The sequence below is a fragment of the Chiloscyllium punctatum genome, chromosome 32 (assembly GCF_047496795.1).
Source record: "Chiloscyllium punctatum isolate Juve2018m chromosome 32, sChiPun1.3, whole genome shotgun sequence".
Classification (NCBI taxonomy): Eukaryota; Metazoa; Chordata; class Chondrichthyes; order Orectolobiformes; family Hemiscylliidae; genus Chiloscyllium; species Chiloscyllium punctatum.
The window spans coordinates 67,484,373-67,505,357 of NC_092770.1; the positions used below are offsets into that span (position 1 = coordinate 67,484,373).

Here is a 20,985-nt window from a genome sequence, read left to right on the forward strand (position 1 = left end):
TTTGGATGCTCTGGTTTCCTCCCACAATCCAAAGGTTGTGCAGGTTAGATGGGTTGGTCATGCTGAATTGCTACACATGCTCATGGCTGTGTAGGTTAGGTGGATTAGTCTGGGTTAAATATTGAGTCATGGGGAATGGGCTTGGGTGGGAGGGTCGGTATGGACTTGCTGGGCCGAAAGGCCTGTTCCCACACTGTAGGGATTTTAAACCAAACCATTCATTGCTACTCTTTTTCCCCATCACTCATGCAACTTTGTATCTGTGTTGCTACTTTTAGTTCATAAGGTTCAGTTTTGCTGGGAAGCAGTTTAACCCAATCTGAGTTTGAATCCTGCCAGATGGTGAATTTTGAATTCAATAAAAATCTAGAATAAAAAATCTGATGATGACCATGAAAACATTGTCGATTGGTTCACTAATGCCCTTTAGGGAAGGAAACTGCCATCTTTACCTGGAGTACTACATGTGACTCCAGACCATAGACATATGGTTGACTCTTAACTACTCTCAGGGCAATTAGGAATGGGCAATAAGTGCTAGTCTAGCAAGTGATGCTTACATCCTATGAATCAATTTAAAGAACATTTATTAACTATCTTTTAGAAATCCATATACACCATGTCAACCACAATACCCTCTATTAATATTCCCTGTCACCTCATCAAAACCTTAATCAAGTTCATTAAATATAATTTTACTTTAATGAATCGTCTCCTTAATTAATCCACACTTGTCTAATTCCTTGTTAATTTGGTTTGAAGTGAGTATTTTATAAAGGTTTTCCCACCAGCTGCATTCAACTGAATTTATCTTTACACTCTTCTTTGCCATTTGCAATTCTCCAAGCCTATGGCACCATTTATGTATTTAAGGAGGATTGGAAGGGTTTTGACCAGCACTTCCCTCTGTATCCTCAGATGCATTCCACCCAGGCCTGGTGACCTTCCAACTTTAGGTATAGCAGTCTATCACATACCATCCCTTTATCAAGGGGAGTGGCATGCATTTGAAAGACTTTAGCACTATCTGTCTTCTGCTTTTTGACAAACTCGCTGTCATCCATTCCTTCCCTGCCTTTTAACTGTCAGGGTGCAGGGTGATGGCCTCCACAAACATGGCATCCATTTGGAGTCAGCCTCATATGTGCACTGTAGTGCCACAAGTTGCTGTTCGTGTTCCAAAGCACAGAGTCCTCAGCTGAAGACTCTTTGATACATTTACCTGTCCAGCAAACCGAAGCACCGTGGAGTACCCAAGTGGAGCAGGGTGTGTATTCTGTTAGAGTAAAGTGCTTGACATTTCTCTATTTATTAGACTGTTAACTAAATTAAATAAAATAAACTTAAGATTTAAATAAATACTCACCAGCCACTCACCAATCAGCTCTGTGACTTGTGTTGTCACTAATTTATTTTGTGCAAAGTTTAACCTAAATGCTTTCTTTAACTCGTTATCTATATATATCAAATTTCAAGTTAATGAAAAATTGCAAATTATTCAATGCTACTTTTGCTCTTTATATCATTTTAACTCAATCGAAATCTGATTAAATCTAATCATAATTAAATAATAAATTGAACAATGTACAATGCATAAAATATCCTTTTAGTCCCTCGGCGAGCAAAAGTCTGTCAGTCTTTGTTTTGCAATTCCTAAGTGCGCTAGCATCTACTATGTTTTCTGGGAGCGAGTTCCACATTTCAACTAACTATGTTTTGTGGGAAAAGGTTTCCTAAGTTTTTCTCCATTTGCCTATCTCTGATTTTCAGGTATGCTCCCTTGTTGTCAACTCTTGCTTCAGTGGAAAAGGTTTCTCTGTATTTACTTTATCAATACATTTCAAGATCCTAAATGCTTATTACATTACTTATAATCCTACTAATATTTGTGTCAGTGCCAAATTTGAATTTATGGTGTTCGCTGTCGTGCTGTTTAAGTTCCTAATAATCAGAATGAACCATTAAGGCAGTAGCACAGATCTCTGGTTGACAATTTACACTGGGCAAGGATTCATGGTCCTCAGCTAGGCGTAGAAATGGGGGTAAATATATTCCAGCTCTGCTGTCCTGCCCTACAGTCTGAATTAAGTGCCCAGCAGTGATTGCTGCCAGAGCTGGTGGTGAAGCAAAGAGATGGGGTGGTCCTAATAGTGATGGTGCTTGGTAAGGTTGTTATTGGAGTTCCTGGCAAAGATTGGAGAGAAGATGGTGATGGTAGGGAGCTTGGAGGAAGGGAAACATTGTGGGGAAATTGCAGAGATGGCATTTCCTTCAGGGTGCCTATGATGGGTCCAGTGACTCTTAAGGAAAGTAACCCACAACCACCCCCCCACTAGTCTGACTACCGAAAGATACTGGGCTCCACACTAGACACCAGCTTCCACTATCAATGGGATACGTTGTGGTAGGGTCAGCAAGAATCATCATAGAATCATCATAGAACCCCCACAGTGTGGAAATAGGCTATTTTGGCCCAACAAGTCCACACCGACCCACCGAACAGTAACCTACTCAGACCCATTCCCCTACCCTATTACTCTACGTTTACCCCAGACTAATGCATCTAACCTACACATCCCTGAACACTATGGACAATTTAGCATGGCCAATCCATCTAACCTGCACATCTTTGGACTATGGGAGGAAACCTGAGCACCCGGTGGAAACCCATGCAGACATGGGGAGAATGTGCAAACTCCACACCGCCCCATTAATGACTATCATTAGGCTTCTTAAAGGTCTCAATTAGCTCACAACCAATGACTGTTTGACACATTCCCAGATCACACATTAAATTGCAGGTTTATGTGGATAGACTCTGTGAATGGCACCATGGCATGGCTGCCAATGTCTACAACTTCCTTATCTGCCAACCTTCCCTAGTGGATTGAGTTTAAAATGCAGCCCTATGGAATACAACACGATTTCACTTCCTTCCAAAATCATTTTCAAACCCCCAGTTTTCCTTACTCTTTGCCTTCTGCTGTTCAACCAATCTGCTAACCAGGTAAATAATTTGCCTTCATGCCCGTGACCTATTCATAGATAGCCCTCTAGTTATTACAATCATTAATTACGCAAAAATGTAATTGTTTATGAGGCATAACCCGGCTGTGGGTCAGGTTCATATCAGCTCTCTCTATCCAACTCAAATTCTTTATTGTCGCCCTCTCCCTTATTATAGCTTCTAAGAATTGCACCACAGTAGCAATTTTTTGTGAACAGCCCTACAGTTCCCTAGTTTCTCCCCCACCATTCCCAAGTAACGGAGTTACACTTGCAGTTTTCCAGCTGAAGCGACAATTCTGAGAGAGCTTTGGAAGACAGTAGCTCAAGCGTCTGCAACCTCATCACGTACTTCCTTAAAAAAACCATGTGGTGGAAGCTATCAGACCCTAGGAGAATTTGTCAGTCTTTTCAGTCAGAGATTGGGGAATAATTGGTTTGTCTACAAAGGCCTGAATGTCACGCTCAAATCTCAGGGCAGGTTGGGACATGGGTGATGTAACATTGGAAGTAATGCCATGGCCCAATTGCTCAAACTCAATGTGATTTAATATACTGTATGGGAAGGTGTGAGATGGCCACTTGCCCATGAGCCTTTGTGACTATTCGCTTTGCTCATCCTGTGTTATTATTGATTCCATTAACCTTAATGTGTTTTCCTGGAATATCAGGGGTAGTGTTATCTTCTTCTATAGTGAAGATAGAATTGCTGTTTCTGTATCCAAAGGTCTGAACAAGGAAGAAAGAAACTTTCACACTAACATAGGAAAAATGTCAACTTTCAATGGACTGTAGCAGTACGTGACCAGGAGATGAAATGAGTGTACATGAAAGATTCTACAAGGAAGTATCAGTAATTAACAGATTACAGCATAATGATTGAATATTGCCATTCCCAATTACAAAATGATGATTTTATTTCTATATTTCATATACTTTTACAATCTGAGAAGGAGTTCAACTTAAAGGAGAACTGCTTAAAGGACAAATTGTAGATTAGTCTAATAATTCATGAATGATTTATTATAGCCAACATGTTTTATTATGATATAGAATGAACTCAGCAGTACAGAAATAAATCAGAACTAGCCTGACATTTTTCAATTCTGTGGTAGAGTTAAAAATTTGTTTGTACTTTTTTTTACCATATCTGCTAACTCACACACATTTAAAGATGACATGTTGTTGGCAGTCTGTTGTAGGTTGCTGGGTGACATAAACCGTCATTTGTGCTATATTTGACAGGACAGATTTATCAGCTCCTTGACAGAGGAATAGAACTGTGGGCAGTGTTAATTCACATCTAGGAGCAAGAGCCAAGCTTGAACATAAACCCGATTCACACTTCTTACCGATATTTAGACTCCAACGATATATTTTACAAATGACAATTAACTCTAGCAAGAAATGTTCATTTGTCCTACCTCTTGAAATGTATTTTCCATAGGTTTTAATACACATCTCATTTTATCCACTTTATATCTTAGTCCAAAGCATTAACTGTGAGTTGTGTTGAAGTTTTTTTGCAGAGAACTGGCTCAGTGCCGTACATCACAGTATTTTAATAAACAGTGTAAAAGTTAAGATCGGTTTGGAAGCAATAGGAACTAGTTATATTAACAAATGCATAAATCTTGGAGAAACTATTAATAGCAATTAATAGAATAAATGTCAATACCAACTATTTTGACATTTCTTGTAATCTCTTTTACTTGATTTTTAAAAAAAAAATCTAGGTTGCATCTTACTAATGCTGCTTTTAACTATTTGGGCTAAGGTTGAGTGAAATTTGAAATATGTATTTCAAGATTTTCTGAAGTTGGACACTTAGGGTCAGAAATAGTTTTGGTACTATTTTCAGCCTTGAAGTAGCTAGCATAATCTGAGTGTGTGCCAACTGTGTCTGAAATACGCCTCCAGCCTTGTGATAAACTACAAAACAGTTCAGTATATACCATGAAGAGAGGATTTGTTGCAGATGTGGGATCTGTGCCTTACAAATTCTCACAGATGAGATGACCCTCATGGTGTGGGGATTTTGGGGTAAAATTGTCCCATCTCATGAAGTGACTACGCTAAAGTTTACTACATAAGGGAAAATCAATCAGCAGTGAAGTTAAAAAACAAAAGCCTTAAGATTAACCAGTATTTATCAACGTGGTAAGATTTTCTATGGAATATTGCTCTTAGATTTCCTTTGCCTGTGTACAAGAGGTACCATTTTAAAAAGACTGCATATTTCAAATTTGATGACACTCTTGGGGCAGTGTTGTGTGAAGTGTTAACTGATGTCATGAGATAAACTCCACCCAACAGAATTTGAAGAACTGTTTGTGGGAGGAACGAACTGGTTTTCTGTCATTGTCTCTAAATTGTTTTGCAGAGTGTTGCTATAGCACTAATGTGTACTTAAATCTTAAATTGAGCCTGTTGCCTCACAAGAACCAATTATGTATTTCTATTGTAAAGTAACTTGCTGTTAAGAAGTTTGTAATAAATTTATTTTGTTTATTAAGATAGAGTTTACTTACTGCCAAAGACCTGTGGTAATCTTCCCCATTTGCCAGGGGGTTGGAGGGTTTGAGCTGTAGGGAGAGGTTGAATAGGCAAGGGCTGTTTTCCCTGGAATGTCGAAGGCTGAGGGGTGACCTTATAGAGATTTATAAAATCATGAGGGGCATGGATAGGATAAATAGACAAAACCTTTTCCCTGGGGTGGGGGAGTCCAGAACTAGAGGGCATAGGTTTAGGGTGAGAGGGGAAAGATATAAAAGAGACCGAAGAGGCAACTTTTTCACTCAGAGGGTGAGTGTATGAGCTGCCAGAGGAAGTGGTGGAGGCTGGTACAATTGCAACATTTAAAAGGCATCTGGATGGGTATATGAATAGAAATGGTTTGGAAGGATACAGGCCAGGTGCTGGCAGGTGGGACTAATTGGGTTGGAATATCTGGTTGATGTGGATGAGTTGGACCGAAGGGTTTGTTTCCATGGTACATTTCTATGACTCTAAGACTCTATTTAGTAACTCAGACTATTATCAGGAAGAAAGATCAATGGCAGTGAATGTACCTAGGGTTTTTCAGGTGGTTCAGATGATTGTCTAACAATTCATTTAGTATGATGCTTGATTTTAAGAGGAAATACAGGAAAAAGTGTCTCTGAGAAAGAGTTTCAACAACTTGGGGTTGTAAAATCAAAATGATGCTCAATTTAGAGTATCATCTTAAATGCCATTTGGGTGTCAAAAGGAAATTTTCCACTTGTTACCAAACTAGGTAAGGATAGCAAATTTCCTTCCCTAAAAGATATTAGTGAACCAGAAGGGTTTACCAATGGTCATTTTATATTCCAGATTTATTAATTTAGTTCCAATTCCTGAGGCACCTGAATGACTAGTTCAGTGACTTTGCTGGTACCCCACCATATGCCCCAGAATGTATCTGCTGTCCTTTCCTTATGGACAATCGATGTCAGTGGTTTGGAAAGCCTTGAAAGAGGTTTGGCGAGTTGCTGCAATGCCACTTGTGGATGGTGCACACTGCTGCTGCTGTGCACCAGGGACAGAGCAGATGAATGTCTGGGGTTGTCTAGATCAAGCAGGCTGCTTTGAGCTGGATGCTGTTGAATGTTTGGAATGTTTTGTTGGAGCTGCACTCATCCAGGCAAGCGAAGAGGGTTCCATTGTGTGTAAAGTCATGCCTGAGAAGTTGGAGGATGAGTTTGGAATAAAACATGTTCTGAAAGCGGTCTTTCCAGTATGTAATATGGACTCTTTTCACAGTGTCACTCACAGAACAATACCAACAAAGGAGCATCTTGACCCTTGGAACCATAATCATCATTTGCAAATACAATTCTCAACAGATCCAAGTTATATTCATGCATTTTCTTCTGATAGTCAGAATTTAGTGCTGAATTTTGCACATCCTGATCTTTTCTCATCTTTAGAACATAGAACATAGAACATAGAACAATACAGCACAGAACAGGCCCTTCGGCCCACGATGTTGTGCCGAACTTCTATCCTAGATTAAGCACCCATCCATGTACCCATCCAAATGCCGCTTAAAGGTCGCCAATGAATCTGACTCTACCACTCCCTCGGGCAGCGCATTCCATGCCCCCACCACTCTCTGGGTAAAGAACCCACCCCTGACATCTCCCCTATACCTTCCACCCTTCACCTTAAATTTATGTCCCCTTGTAACACTCTGTTGTACCCGGGGAAAAAGTTTCTGACTGTCTACTCTATCTATTCCTCTGATCATCTTATAAACCTCTATCAAGTCACCCCTCATCCTTCGCCGTTCCAACGAGAAAAGACCGAGAACTCTCAACCTATCCTCGTACGACCTACTCTCCATTCCAGGCAACATCCTGGTAAATCTTCTCTGCACCCTCTCCAAAGCTTCCACATCTTTCCTAAAGTGAGGCGACCAGAACTGCACACAGTACTCCAAATGTGGCCTAAGCAAAGTCCTGTACAGCTGCAACATCACCTCACGACTCTTGAATTCAATCCCCCTGCTAATGAACGATAATACTCCATAGGCCTTCTTACAAACTCTATCCACCTGAGTGGCAACCTTCAAAGATCTATGTACATAGACCCCAAGATCCCTCTGTTCCTCCACCTGACCAAGAACCCTACCATTAACCCTGTATTCCGCATTCTTATTTGTTCTTCCAAAATGGACAACCTCACACTTGGCAGGGTTGAACTCCATCTGCCACTCCTCAGCCCAGCTCTGCATCATATCTAAGTCCCTCTGCAGCCGACAACAGCCCTCCTCACTGTCCACAACTCCACCTATCTTCGTATCATCTGCAAATTTATTGACCCACCCTTCGACTCCCTCATCTAAGTCATTAATAAAAATTACAAACAGCAGAGGACCCAGAACTGATCCCTGCGGAACTCCACTTGTAACTGGACTCCATGCTGAATATTTACCATCTACCACCACTCTCTGACTTCGACCGGTTAGCCAGTTTTCTATCCAATTGGCCAAATTTCCCTCTATCCCATGCCTCCTGACTTTCCGCATAAGCCTACCATGGGGAACCTTATCAAATGCCTTACTAAAATCCATGTACACTACATCCACTGCTCTACCCTCATCCACATGCTTGGTCACCTCCTCGAAGAATTCAATAAGACTTGTAAGGCAAGACCTACCCTTCACAAATCCGTGCTGGCTGTCCCTAATCAAGCAGTGTCTTTCCAGATACTCGTAACTTTACTTTGATGCAATGTTTTTTTTAAAGGCTGATTACCATTCAAGTTGACTTTTCCAAACCTGCAATCTTGCTTGTCACCTGGATGGCTAATTGGTGTCAAATAATAGAATCCTACAGCAGGGGTATTTGGCCTATCTATCCTGCCTATATCAGTCCTTGTGAAGTTCTATCCAGATTGCTGTACTTTCCTGTACTTCCTCTGCTTGCCTGCAATTTCTTCTTTCCAAGCTTTTTGGAAACTGAGATTGAATCTGCTCATATCATGCTTTCTGGCAGTTCTTTGTGAACCATAACAACTTAGTGTGTGAAGAAGATTTTCATTTTCCCTCCTGTACTTCAACCAATAACCATGTCTGTCTGCATTGCAATGTTGGCAATCTTCCTGCCAATAAAAACAATTTCTCCTTTTCAAAAGAAAATTTTCATAATTTGGAAAACCTCTTGTAACCCATTGTGAATTATTTTAAAATATGATTATGTAAGTAGCTATTTAAACAAACAGAATAAGGTTGCTAGGGTTGGAGGGTTTGAGCTATAGAGAGAGGTTGAACAGGCTGGGGCTGTTTTTCCTGGAGCATCGAAGGCTGAGAGGTGACCTTATAGAGGTTTACAAAATCATGAGGGGCATGGATAGGGTAAATAGGCAAAGTCTTTTCCCTAGGATTGGGGAATCCAGAATTAGAAGGCATAGGTTTAGGGTGAGAGGGGAAAGATATAAAAGGGACCTAAGGGGCAACTCTTTCACGCAGAGGGTGGTACGTGTCTAGAATGAGCTGGCAGAGGAAGTGGTGGAGGCTGGTACAATTGCAACATTTAAGAGGCATTTGGATGGGTATATGAATAGGTAGGGTTTGGAGGGATATGGGCCAGGTGCTGGTAGGTGGGACTAGATTGGGTTGGGATATCTGAACGGCATGGACAAGTTGGACCGAAGGGTCTGTTTCTGTGCTGTACATCTTTATGACTCTATGACTCTAAAAATGAAAGATTGGTGTCATAGTTTGAAATAGGATGAAACTGAAAAAATTAACATGATACACCATTTGGGATAGGTTTTCTCCATAACCTAACTTCAGGTAGTCAACTGACTGATAATGTCAGTGGGAGGTCCAAACTTCATTGAGGGGTGAAACATATTTTACTTTAGTCAGACAATGAGCTTGCTCCTACCTCTCTGACCCCTTCTTACAAACTTCAATGGGACTATCCATTCATGGATAAGGGCAATAGAGATATACGATATTGATATGGTAAAGGCATCAAAAGTAAATTGTCACTGAAGTTACTGATTAAGAAAGTAGAATAAGCAGGAACAGAGTTAGACAGTGAATTGTGTCACAAAAATTTGAGAGTGGACAGAATAAGGCAATGCTTAACACAAATTATAGACAGCTGCTATTAAGAAGCTGAATTCATTAGATTTTTGTGTCATCATGAAAGCGACAGAGGAGACGGCATGAGAGGAGACTGCCCTTTGCAAACTTAAACTTAGTTAAATAGTCCATGTTGCCACTATAAAACTGGCTGAAGGTGCTCTTGTGGTGCAGTGGTAGTGTCCCGACTTTTGAGCCAGAAGTTCAAGGAGATGAGTTATAACAAGCCTGGAGAGGTTGTTTAGAAAAATTTAAAACTGGCTGATTCAAGTCACTGATTCTGAGGCAGCAGGTGACGTTTGTAGCTTGGCAAGTGGTTTTTCTTGAATTTTATGTGTGAAATTGTGGCAGTGTTTGTTTAGGTGAAGAATAGAAGTGCGGGGGAACAGATGGTTTAACAGTTCTACCATCCAGCGTCAGAATCAAGAACGTGAATGTCAAACATCGTGCTTAGAAATATATTTTGGATTGTTGCATCTGAAATTATGGATAGCATATATTTTGTAAGATTCCTATCCTTTGTCTCTTCATGCAGATATTGTGTAAGGCAGAAGAACCCAAGTACTGTTCCTTTTAGCGTTGATAATAAGCAATGAAAAATATTGCAGGTTTTAGAATTCCTATACTGTAGAGGCAGGCCATCAGAACAATACTGACCTTCAAAGAGCAGCCCACCCTATCCCTGTAACTTGCATTTCCCATGAATCCCACCTAGTCCGCATCCCTGGACACTATGGGCAATTTAGAATGGCCAATCCACCTAACCTGCACATCTTTGCATTGTTGGGGAGACAGGAGTGTCCAGAGGAAACCCACAGAGAATGTGCAAACTCCACGCACTCAGTCACTTGGGGCAGAAATCAACCGTGGTCCTTGCTGCGAGATAGCAGTGTTAACCACTGGGCCACCATGCCGACAGAGAAATAGAAAGTGGGCAGTTTTCCTCCTTGTTTTCATAAATTGTCTCCAGGCATGGGTACACTTTGTGGATCTTCTGAGCATGTATCTCAAAGCAGAATGACCTCTTTAATTCAGTCCCCAAAAAGAAATAACAGGGGATAGGGAGGGGGAGGAAGGGACAAACTGGAAACAACAACTTGAGACTTCTGCAGACCTGCCACCACAGCCAGCATTCTTGTCTGTCATTGAGTCTGTGACCCTACTCTGAGGCTCGACTTTCCAGGTAAACTCATTGTCTGGAATGCCCGGAATGTTTGACAAGGGGTGACAACATAAACATGTGCCACAAAATTTATGGGCCATGAACGTCAGGTTTAAAAGTTCAAGCTTATTTTTGGTTTGGTATTTCTCTGCAGATCAAAGACACTTTATCTGCACGGAGTTTTTTAAATGAGCAAAGAACAATGTGGTCTATCTTCTATGCAAGAGGAAAGGAATGTGTTCAATTAAAAAACAGATTCAAGGCTGACAAAATCGCTTTGGTCTTGACTTTATTCAGAGTTTTAAGGACGTATAAATAAACAGCGGTCCCAAAAATCTGTTTGTGATTTATTGCCGCAAAACACACTTCTGTGGGCAAGTTAAGTTTAGTTTGTTTTAAAAATTATAATGTAGCCAATGACACAATTGATTGTGCCTTCTCATTCATTTCTTTGTGTGCTGCAAATCTCTACATGACTGTGATTTGAAAAAAATCTATTTAATTACAAATTGCTAAAAATGTCTGGGACATTCATGTGAATAGCCAGTTGGTTATCTAGTATGGCCCCAAGCAATTACCCACTTGAATGACTGACATTTGCCATGTTTATTCCAGGATATTGTTTTTAGCAAGGAATTGAATAGAACAGAATAGCAAATTATTATCACATGTATTTTCACAAAAAAAAGTGAGAAATTTTATAAGTCGCCATACCACGGTGCCTGTATTCATGACAGAAGTTATAGATAAGAAGTAAAGTGTAAAGTTCTGAGTTAACCTCAGATCAGTTTCAGTTTGGGGAAAGTAGATTGAGACAATGAACGCTGGAATCCCTGGAAGCCACCGAGGAAGATGTCCACATCAACAAGATCTCTACACCAGGACAAGAGCGCCAAAGCTGGAGACCACCCCCTGCAGGCTGAAGTGCTACTTTTCTTGTCTTCTGGACTCTGTGTGATTGTTCCCCTCCAGTCACATAAAAGAATCATAGATTCCTTATAGTATGGAAACAGGCCATTTGGCCCATCAAGTCCACACTGACCATCTGAAGAGGAACCAACCCAGACCCATTTCTCCCTACCCTATTATTCTGACTAATAAACCTAACCTACACATCCCTGACCCCTATGGGCAATTTAGCATGGCCAATTCACCTAACCTTCACACCTTTGGATTGTGGGAGAAATCCAGAGCATCCAGCAAAGCCCACACAGACACGGGGAGAATGTACAACGTCCACACAGTCACTCGAGGCTGGAATCAAACCCGGGTCCATAGCGCTGTGAGGCAGCAGTGCTAACCACTGAGCCACTGTGCTTGCAATAAGTCCAGTAAAACAGTGGAAGAAATTAATGGCCTGACCTCATTGGTATTCAGTACAAAAAGTAAAGAGATTGTGAAAAATTTAATAGATAGATGTGCTTTTTATATTTTCACCATTACAGCTTTTATTTTGAACAGACACATCTTTGAGACGTAAGCCTTTCGTTCTATTACTTTCTTAAGTTTGCATCAGTCTTTCCTACAATTTGTATGATGGTGTAGAAATGAACATTTCCATTAATTTACCAGCATTGGCCACGTGTCAAAAAAAATTAAACCGAAAGAAAATCTGGGAAGTAAAGTTGAGTAGAGTAAACGAAAGTGTTTCAAATGGCTGAAGAGTGGTTAAACAACAGGCAATGCCTAGAAGTGTTTGGCAAAAAAGAACCCAAGATGACAAAAGATTTACAAGGATGTTGCCAGAGTTGGAGAGTTTGAGCTATAGGGCGAGGCTGAATAGGCTGGGGCTGTTTTCCCTGGAGTGTCAGAGGCTGAGGGGTGGCCTTGATAGAGGTTTATAAAGTCATGAAGGGTATGGATAGGGTAAATAGACAAGGTCTTTTCCCTGGGGTGTGGGAGTCTAGAACTAGAGGGCATAGGTTTAGGGTGAGAGGGGAAAGACATAAAAGAGACCCAAGGTACCACTTTTTCATGCAGAGGGTGGTGTGTGTATGGAATGAGCTGCCAGAGAAAGTGGTGGAGGTTAGTACAGTTACAGCATTTAAAAGGCATCTGAACTGGTACATGAGTAGGAAGGGTTTAGAGGAATATGGGCCAAGTGCTAGCAAATGGGACTAGATTAGGTTAGGATATCTGGTCGGCATGGATGTGTTGGACCAAAAGATCTGTTTCGGTGCTGTACGTCTCTGTGACTGTATGACATGAGGAAAAGCTGGGATTTGGAATGTACTTTTGTGTGATATAGTAGTGGAAACAGAATCAACGGGAGAGTTGAAGAGGGAGTGAATAAACATTTGAAGGACAAACATTGGAGGAATACGGGGAAAGAGCATCGAATTAGGACAAACTATTGCTCCTCTCAAGAGTCAGTGCAAATTAGATGGGCAATAGGAGACAGCCAATGAGCCCCAACAAATCAGATTAGTTACTTACCAAAAAGTTGCATTTCAAGATGCATCTCACAGTTCCATCAAGTGTTGATTAAAATTTCTACGTATGTAACGATTTAAAAAAAGCAGGCATGCTCATGAACCTCTAAATTTCAGAGCCCCCTTCAAAATATTTTTCTTCCAAAATGTTGTCACATTGATGCTTCACTGTCATTGGATTGTATTGTGAAGGGAAGGATTTGTCCTGTGTGCAGTGTGAACGGCCAATCATGGTAGTTAAGTCAGAGTTTTAGGCACAGATGTGCGTTGGTACATATATGTAACCTCCAATATCTTGAGTCATGGAGTCCCACAGCATAGAAACAGACCTGTTCGGTCCAACTCATCCATGCTGGCCAAGTTTCCCAAACTGAATTCATCCCAGTTGCCTGCGTTTGGCCCATTTCCCTCTAAACTTTTCCTATTCATGTGCATGTCCAAATGTCATTTCAATGTTGTAACTGTACTTGCATTGACCACGTCCTCTGGCAGTTCATTCCACATACAAATCACTCTGTGTAAAAACGTTGACCCTCAGATCCCTTTTAATCTTTCTCCTCAGACTGTATAAATATTCCCACTAGTTTTGAACTCCTCCACCCAAAGGAAAAGATCTTTATTATTCACCTTATCTATGCCCCTCATGATTTTGTAGATCTCTACTAAGTCACCCTTCAACTTCCTATGCTGCAGTGAAGAAAGACCACACTGGTTACATGAAGACATTGCTGTACCAACCCATATTTGACTTTTACTTCCATGTGAAGGTAAAATGTCAAAGGTCATCTGTGGTACAACAAAAATACAGTCCTCATCTGGAAGTAATAGCTTTTTGATGTCCTTAAACTTTTTGAACACAAGCCTCCACAACACATTTCAAGGTTTATAAGATCATGAGGGGCATGGATAGGATAAATAGGCAAGATCTTTTCCCTGGGATGGCGGAGTCTACAACTAGAGGGCATAGGTTTAGAATGAGAGGCAAAAGATATAAAAGGGACCTAAGGGACAACTTTTTCACACAGAGGGTGGTGTGCGTATGGAATGAGCTGCCAGTGGAAGTGGTGGAGGCTGGTACAATTACAGCATTTAAAAGGCATCTGGATGGGTAGATGAATAGGAAGGGTTTAGAGGGATGAGGGCCAAGTGCTGGCAATTGGGACAAGATTAGATTAGGATATCTGGCTGGCATGGACCAGTTGGACTGAAGGGTCTGTTTCCATGCTGTACATTTCTAAGTCTCTAAGACTCTATGAATGCAAAACTACCGATGGATAGAACATTTAATTTTCCTTCAGTTGTTCAAATTTTCAAATTTTCATTATATTACAAACCTTACTTCCATATTCAATTCCTCATTTTAGGAATTAAAAACCAAAATATGAAAGACGTCAGGAGTTAACACTGTGCTGGCATCATTTTCAGACCATGTAATTTTACCCCTGCATTACCTACAGCAAGATCTGTTGCTTGAGAGTTAGCCTCATCAGTCACCATGATGCTGTGGCTCAAAAAACCCACGAAAGTGCTTTGAGAAAGAAGCACTGTACATCATGCAACTTAATGTGCCTGCTACAGACACTATAACAAATTATTTTCCTGAGTTCATTTAGAATTTGAATGTCCTAAAGTAGATAAAGAGAAATGTTCAAGGACTCCTCTTCACGTGATTCTGCAAATTAAGTGCATATTGTAAATCTTACTGGTCCTAAAAGGACAATGCATCAACCTAAACATTGATCTTTTAAAAAACTGCCTCTACACTGATGCTTAAAAAAAACTTGCAAAGGGAAAGTAATCTATAAGGAAGCAGAGTGCTTCAACCTCCCCCACAAAGTAGTTGAGTGTTCAATTATTAGCTTTGGTCAGTGAAAACAGCAAATGGCCCCATGCAGAGCAATCTGCCATTGCGCCTCTACGCCACCCCCAGGACTGCTGTCTTCTGTCACCTTGACCTTTACCAGCTCAGGCATTCAGCTGCTGGAAAACATGTACAAGAATTCTTAAACTGAAGCTTGGAAAAAACACAAAAGGCATAGTGAACCACAGTTAGCTAATGTGGACTGTCAAAGAGGCAAACATAATGTGTGCAGTTTGTGCAGCTGTTCTGATTTCATATTTGAGTTTGTTCGCTTGACTGTATTTGACATAATCTGTAATCTGACTCCCCCCACGCCCACCACCCCTACACTGGAGTGAAATACAGATATTGCCAATATGTGCAAGCTGAATACTTGTTTTAAAACTGTCTGTCTGCTTTACCCCACACCCCTCTCCGTGCCCCCCACCAACCAGCCAAGTTGAAGTCACTTTATGTAGGTCTACATTATCTAAAGTGTTTCCAGTAATCTGTTTCCGTGGTGACGACCTGGATTCACTCCAGAGGCAGATTATCACCAGGGGGTGATGGGATTTCTAAGCAAACCTCCAAGAAACCTTTGGACATGTTTGTTTTCAGACTATATGAGATTGTTTATGTCATCCCCATTACATGTTCTGCTCTTGCAGTAAGCTCAAGATCAGCTACACCACATAAAGGTTAGAGAACAGTTTTACTGTAAGGTTACAGTCACGAAAACACAATCACAATGGGGGGGGGGGGGGGTGCAAAACTAAATCATTTTAACAAAAAGCAGAAACAATAGCAGATGTGTTTCTGAATCAATGCCCAGGAGATAATGGGAATTTTTATTTAAGTTGGGCCTGTACTTGACTCAGACTTTTAAATACTGTTGGAAATCAGCTCATGTCCCTGTTCCATGAGTGTTTTAATAACAAACAGTGGTGTGGGATAGGTTGAGCATTGATTCAGTTTAGAAGGCTTAGGTTTCCCTTCTCAATCTCCATCCTTCTGTGTCTCAATATTGCTGTCTTTATCCAAACGATAGTTTACTAACTTGGGCTGAATAGTGAAACCTCCCTGAGGTCTGGAATTGTTGACAATGTGCTCGTGATTTGTCAGTGTCGACCTACAGTTATCTTACACGTGAGCGTAGTGTTGGTCTTTATCCTTAACTCCACTCTAAGATCCTGAATGTGAATGTGTTCTCGTTGCTCTGGGTGTGCTCGGCATAATGTTGTTGCCTTATTCGCTCAATTGACATAGATTCTGCCTCAGTGTTGCTCCACATATGGAGCTCGTTACATCATTTGATCTTGCCTCATTGTAGATCTTCAATACCTCTACAGAAACCACCATCTTTTATTGGGTGGCTAAGTTTGCCCTATATTGCAAAGGATGCAATTCCTCTCATGTATTGATTTCATCTTTTCCTGTCTTTGCAGTCATCTTTGCTGTACTGCTGATAAATAGTCTAGTGAAATGTTGACTCAGAAGGTTGGTACTATGTCTGTCTTCAGTCTCTATGTCTGTCAACATACCATCAACTTGAAGATCTAAGGGAATATGTTCTGTCTTTTTGTTAGGTCTTTTGCTTAACTTGCTCAATGAAACCATGTGATTTCCCGATTTTTATTTAATCTCCCAAACATACCCTTGGGATTTTAATCAGTAATAATTATAACTTGGGTGGTATGCTGATAAAAGTTATTTTTAAAAATAAAGTTAAAAGTCACACAGCACCAGGTTATAGTCCAACAGGTTTATTTCGAAGCACTAGCTTTCGGAGCACTGCTCCTTCATCAGCTGATTGTTTCCTTCCTATTCTCATAGCAGTGACAGAACTAAATCTTCTCAGGTAGCAATTGCTGAAGTGACATAAGTAAGTGTTGGTAGTTTTCTTGCAAGATAAATGGAATGGTTTTATTTCAAGATCTCGTTTCAAAGATATTTTTCAGAAAAATTGAATATATAACATGGCAGGAAAATAAACAGAACATTGCAAATACTCCATAACCACCTGATGAAGGAGCAGTGCTCCGAAAGCTAGTGTGCTTCCAATTAAACCTGTTGGACTATAACCTGATGTTGCGTGATTTTTAACTTTGTCCACCCCAGTCCAACACTGGCTGCGCCACATCATTTTTTAAAATATAGTTTCTAATAGTTTGTGATCCCTTTCAATTGTAAAGTTTTCCCAAAAAACTAACTGCAAGACCTTGCCATTCCAAACACCAGGACAGGTGGTTTGTGCTTGGTTCGATCATTAAGCTTGCATCAGTAAAAGATTTTTCAAACCCACTGCTGTTGTTGTTCTGTTTTGCATTAGACATGCTCTGATGTGATAACTGACAACTTGCAATTATCGTGATGTGATACTTGTGTTAACCTCCCCCCCCCACCCCATAACATGAAAGTGGGACATGGGCCACACAGTACTGAATGAGCTTTTATTACAGCACTTGGTACCTACATATGTGCACTTCCATTCACAGGCACTCGCATGTCTCAGCTGTCTTTATCCAAACGATAGTTTACTAACTTGGGCTGAATGGTGAATTCAGATGTATGTCATGTTGAAGGAGGGTAGTAAGATGGAGACTGAAAGTTTATACGCTTAGCTTACATGCTATGATACATTGATTATTTCAAAAGCATGTTCCTTAAAGATACATTGCATATCTATGGGACATAACACATGTTCCCTGCCCTTTACATAAGGTACCCACTTCTGAAACTGATTCCTTCCCCTTCTCATGATAGTGACAAAACCAAATCTTCTCAGGTAGCAACTGCTGGAGTGACATGAATAAGTGTTGATAGCTTTCTTGAAAGACAAACGGAATGGCTTTACTTCAAGACCTCATTCCAAAGATATTTTTTCGGAAAAGTTGGATATATAGCTTGCCAGGAAAGTAAACAGACTAGAGAATATTCTCAACCTAGAACATTATCGGTAATCCTAACCATATGTTGCAGGAATAGTCCTTCACTTATTGAAAGACTAAAAAGCAACCTCTGGAAACAATACCTCCCAAATGCTGTTCGAAACTTGATTCATTCCTGTCAGCCTTCTGATAAATACATTGTGTCACAACCATGTTTCACATTTAATTTAGAAAAGCATTAGTTGTGGTAAAATTTTGGATGGAACTCCTCCAAAGTTGGAATCTTAAAAGGACCTTTCTGAAATGTTTGATTTAGTTGTTTTGGATTCAAATGGGCATCTTGCTATATCAGAAGTCATATAGCACCAGGTTATAGTCCAACAGCTTTCGGAGCATGGCCCCTTCATCTGGTGAAGTAATGATTTATAAGAGAATGACTTTATGAATTTAATGGTAGAAATCTTTAACCCCAATATTGCTCACACAGTCTCATCAATCTGTATTCTGTTGAACATGATGAATAATCCTGTGTCATTCCATGGCATCCAGTTAAATTTTCAGTTTAAAGCACAATAAAGTGGATGCTGAAAATCTTGAAATAAGAACAAAGTTCTGGTGAAACTCAGCAGGGTTATGGAGAGAAAAACAAAGTTAATATTTTGCATCTGAAAAGACTCTTCTTCAGAACACAAGAAGTGGTTGGTGACTAATCACCTACCTCAATGCCATATTTGACAGAATTCCCATGTCCCTTGGTGTCATTAGTAACAGTGAATCCATCAATCGCTGATTGAATGGATTGATCTTCCACAGCCCTCTGGGGTAGAGAATTCCAAAGACTTACCACCCCATGACTGAAAGAGGTTCTTCCTCATCTCAAACCTAAGTGGCTTGTCTTTTATTCTGAGACTGTGTCCCTTAGTACCAGAGCCCACAGTCAGTGGAAACATCCCTTTTGCATACACTGTCTGTTCCCTTAAGAAGGTTTCCCTGAGGTTGCCTATCAATCTTCTAAACTCCAAAGAAGACAGAGTAAAAAAGTGTGGCACTGGAAAGCACAGTAGGTAAGGCAATATCGTTTCGGAAATAAGCCCTTACTCAGGAATGTGGGGAGGGAAAGGGGGCTGAGAGATAAATAGGGTTGTGGAGGTGGGGCGGGGTGGGGGTGGGGGGGCGGAAACGTAACTGGGAAGGCAATAGGTAGATGCAGGTAGGGGGTAATTGTGATAGGTCGGCGGGGAGGGTGGAGTGGATTGGTGGGAAGGAAGATGGACAGGCAAGACAGTTCAAGAGGTGATGCCGAGTTGGAGGGTTGGATTTGGGATGAGGTGGGGGGGAGGGGAGATTAGGAAACTGGGAAGTCAACATTGATCGTGTGTGGTTGATGGGTCCCAAGGTAGAAGATGAGGCGTTCTTCCTCCAGTCGTTGGATGGCTTGGATTTGGCAGTGGAGGAGGCCCAGGACTTGCGTGTCATTGGCTGAGCAGGAAGGGGATTTGAAGTGGTCGGCCACAGGGCGGTGGGGTTGTTTGGTGCGTATGTCCCAGAGATGTTCTCTGAAATGTTCCGTGAGTTGGTGTCCTGTCTCTCTTCTACCTTGGGAAGACAAAACGCCAACTCACGGAACATCAATGTCGACTTCACTAGCTTGCTAATTTTCCCTCTCCGCATCTCATCCCAGATCTAACCCTCCAACTTGGCAATACCCTCTTGAACTGTCCTAAATGTCCATCTCCCGTCCCACCCATCTGCTCCACCCTCGCCACTGACCTATCACTATTACCCTCCCACCTGTATCTAACTATCACCTTCCAAGCTACCTCACCCCCACCCCCACCCTCACCATTCTATTTCTCTCTCAGTCTCCTTTCCCTCTCCCACATTCCTGATGAAGGGATTATGCTCCTTGGATGCTGCCTGACCTGCTGTGCTTTCCAGCACCACGCATTTCGAAACAGCATCTGCAGTCCTCACTTTCTCCAAAGAACACAGGACCAGTTTCCTCAATTATTCCACAGAAGACCATCCCACCATGACAAGGAATCAGTCTGGCAAACCTAACGTTTCTCTCTATATCCTTCTCCAGGCAAGGATATCTGAATTGCACCCAGTAGAACAGGTGCAGTCTCACCCATTTTCTGTACAATTGAATCATGACCTCATTGCTCCCATTTCTTCAAATCCCCTTGCAATAAAGGCTGACATCCAATTAAAAGGAAATTACTGCTGATGCTGGAAATCTGAAATAAACACAGAATGTGCTGGAGAAACTAACAGGTCTGGCAGCATCTGTGGAGAGGGAGAGAGAAACAGAGTTAATGTTTTGGCTCCAGTCTGACTCCTCTTTGGTCTAAAACTGAGGCTCACTCAGTGTTTTTCTTCACTTATCGCTTTCTGTAACCTCATGCTAACTTTCCGTGAATTATGAACTAGGACAGCTAGGTCCCTTTGGACATCACCACTTTCCAAACTCTCACCATTGAAGAAATACTCTGAATCTTTACTCCTCTGACCACAGTGCATAACCTCACACTTATCCATGTTGTATGCCATAGAGTATAATACCTGTACTTAAATCCCCCTCAAGCATCTTTGCATATTCCTCGCAACTCATTCCCAGCAAGGTTCGCATTATCTGCAAATTTGAAAATATTACAATTGGTCCCTACATACAAATTATTGATAGAGATTATGGCCCATGTGATACCTATGGAGATTGTACCCAAAAGATAATTCATTTCTAAATATCCAGTAATCATGTACTTTACAATCAATTCTTGTGTCTGTCCACTTAATGACATCAGTCTATAGATCGCGCTCTTGTTTCTTTCTTGAAGCGTGGGGTTACATTTCTAACATTCCAATCTGTCGGCACCCTGGCAGAACCTCTGGAATTTTGAAGGATGACTAATTCACCCCTTATCCCTGTCACCATCTTTTTCAGCTTTCAGTAGATTTTCTGTATCAACATCTTGGAAATTTTTGGGATTTACAGTAAAGATTGTTAGGTCCCAGGGATTGTTAATTTTCAATACTATTAA

The 20,985-nt window shown here is 41.0% G+C and overlaps 1 long non-coding RNA gene across 1 annotated transcript in view; it reads left to right on the plus strand.

Annotated features, from left to right (window-relative positions):
• Positions 1-5,026: 5,026 nt before the first annotated feature.
• The window catches only part of LOC140457808 (uncharacterized), a 69,260-nt gene continuing 53,301 nt past the window's right edge, over positions 5,027-20,985 (plus strand). Inside the window, exon 1 of the long non-coding RNA XR_011953367.1 lies at positions 5,027-5,166. This is a non-coding gene — a long non-coding RNA (uncharacterized lncRNA). The remainder of the gene's footprint in view (positions 5,167-20,985) is intronic.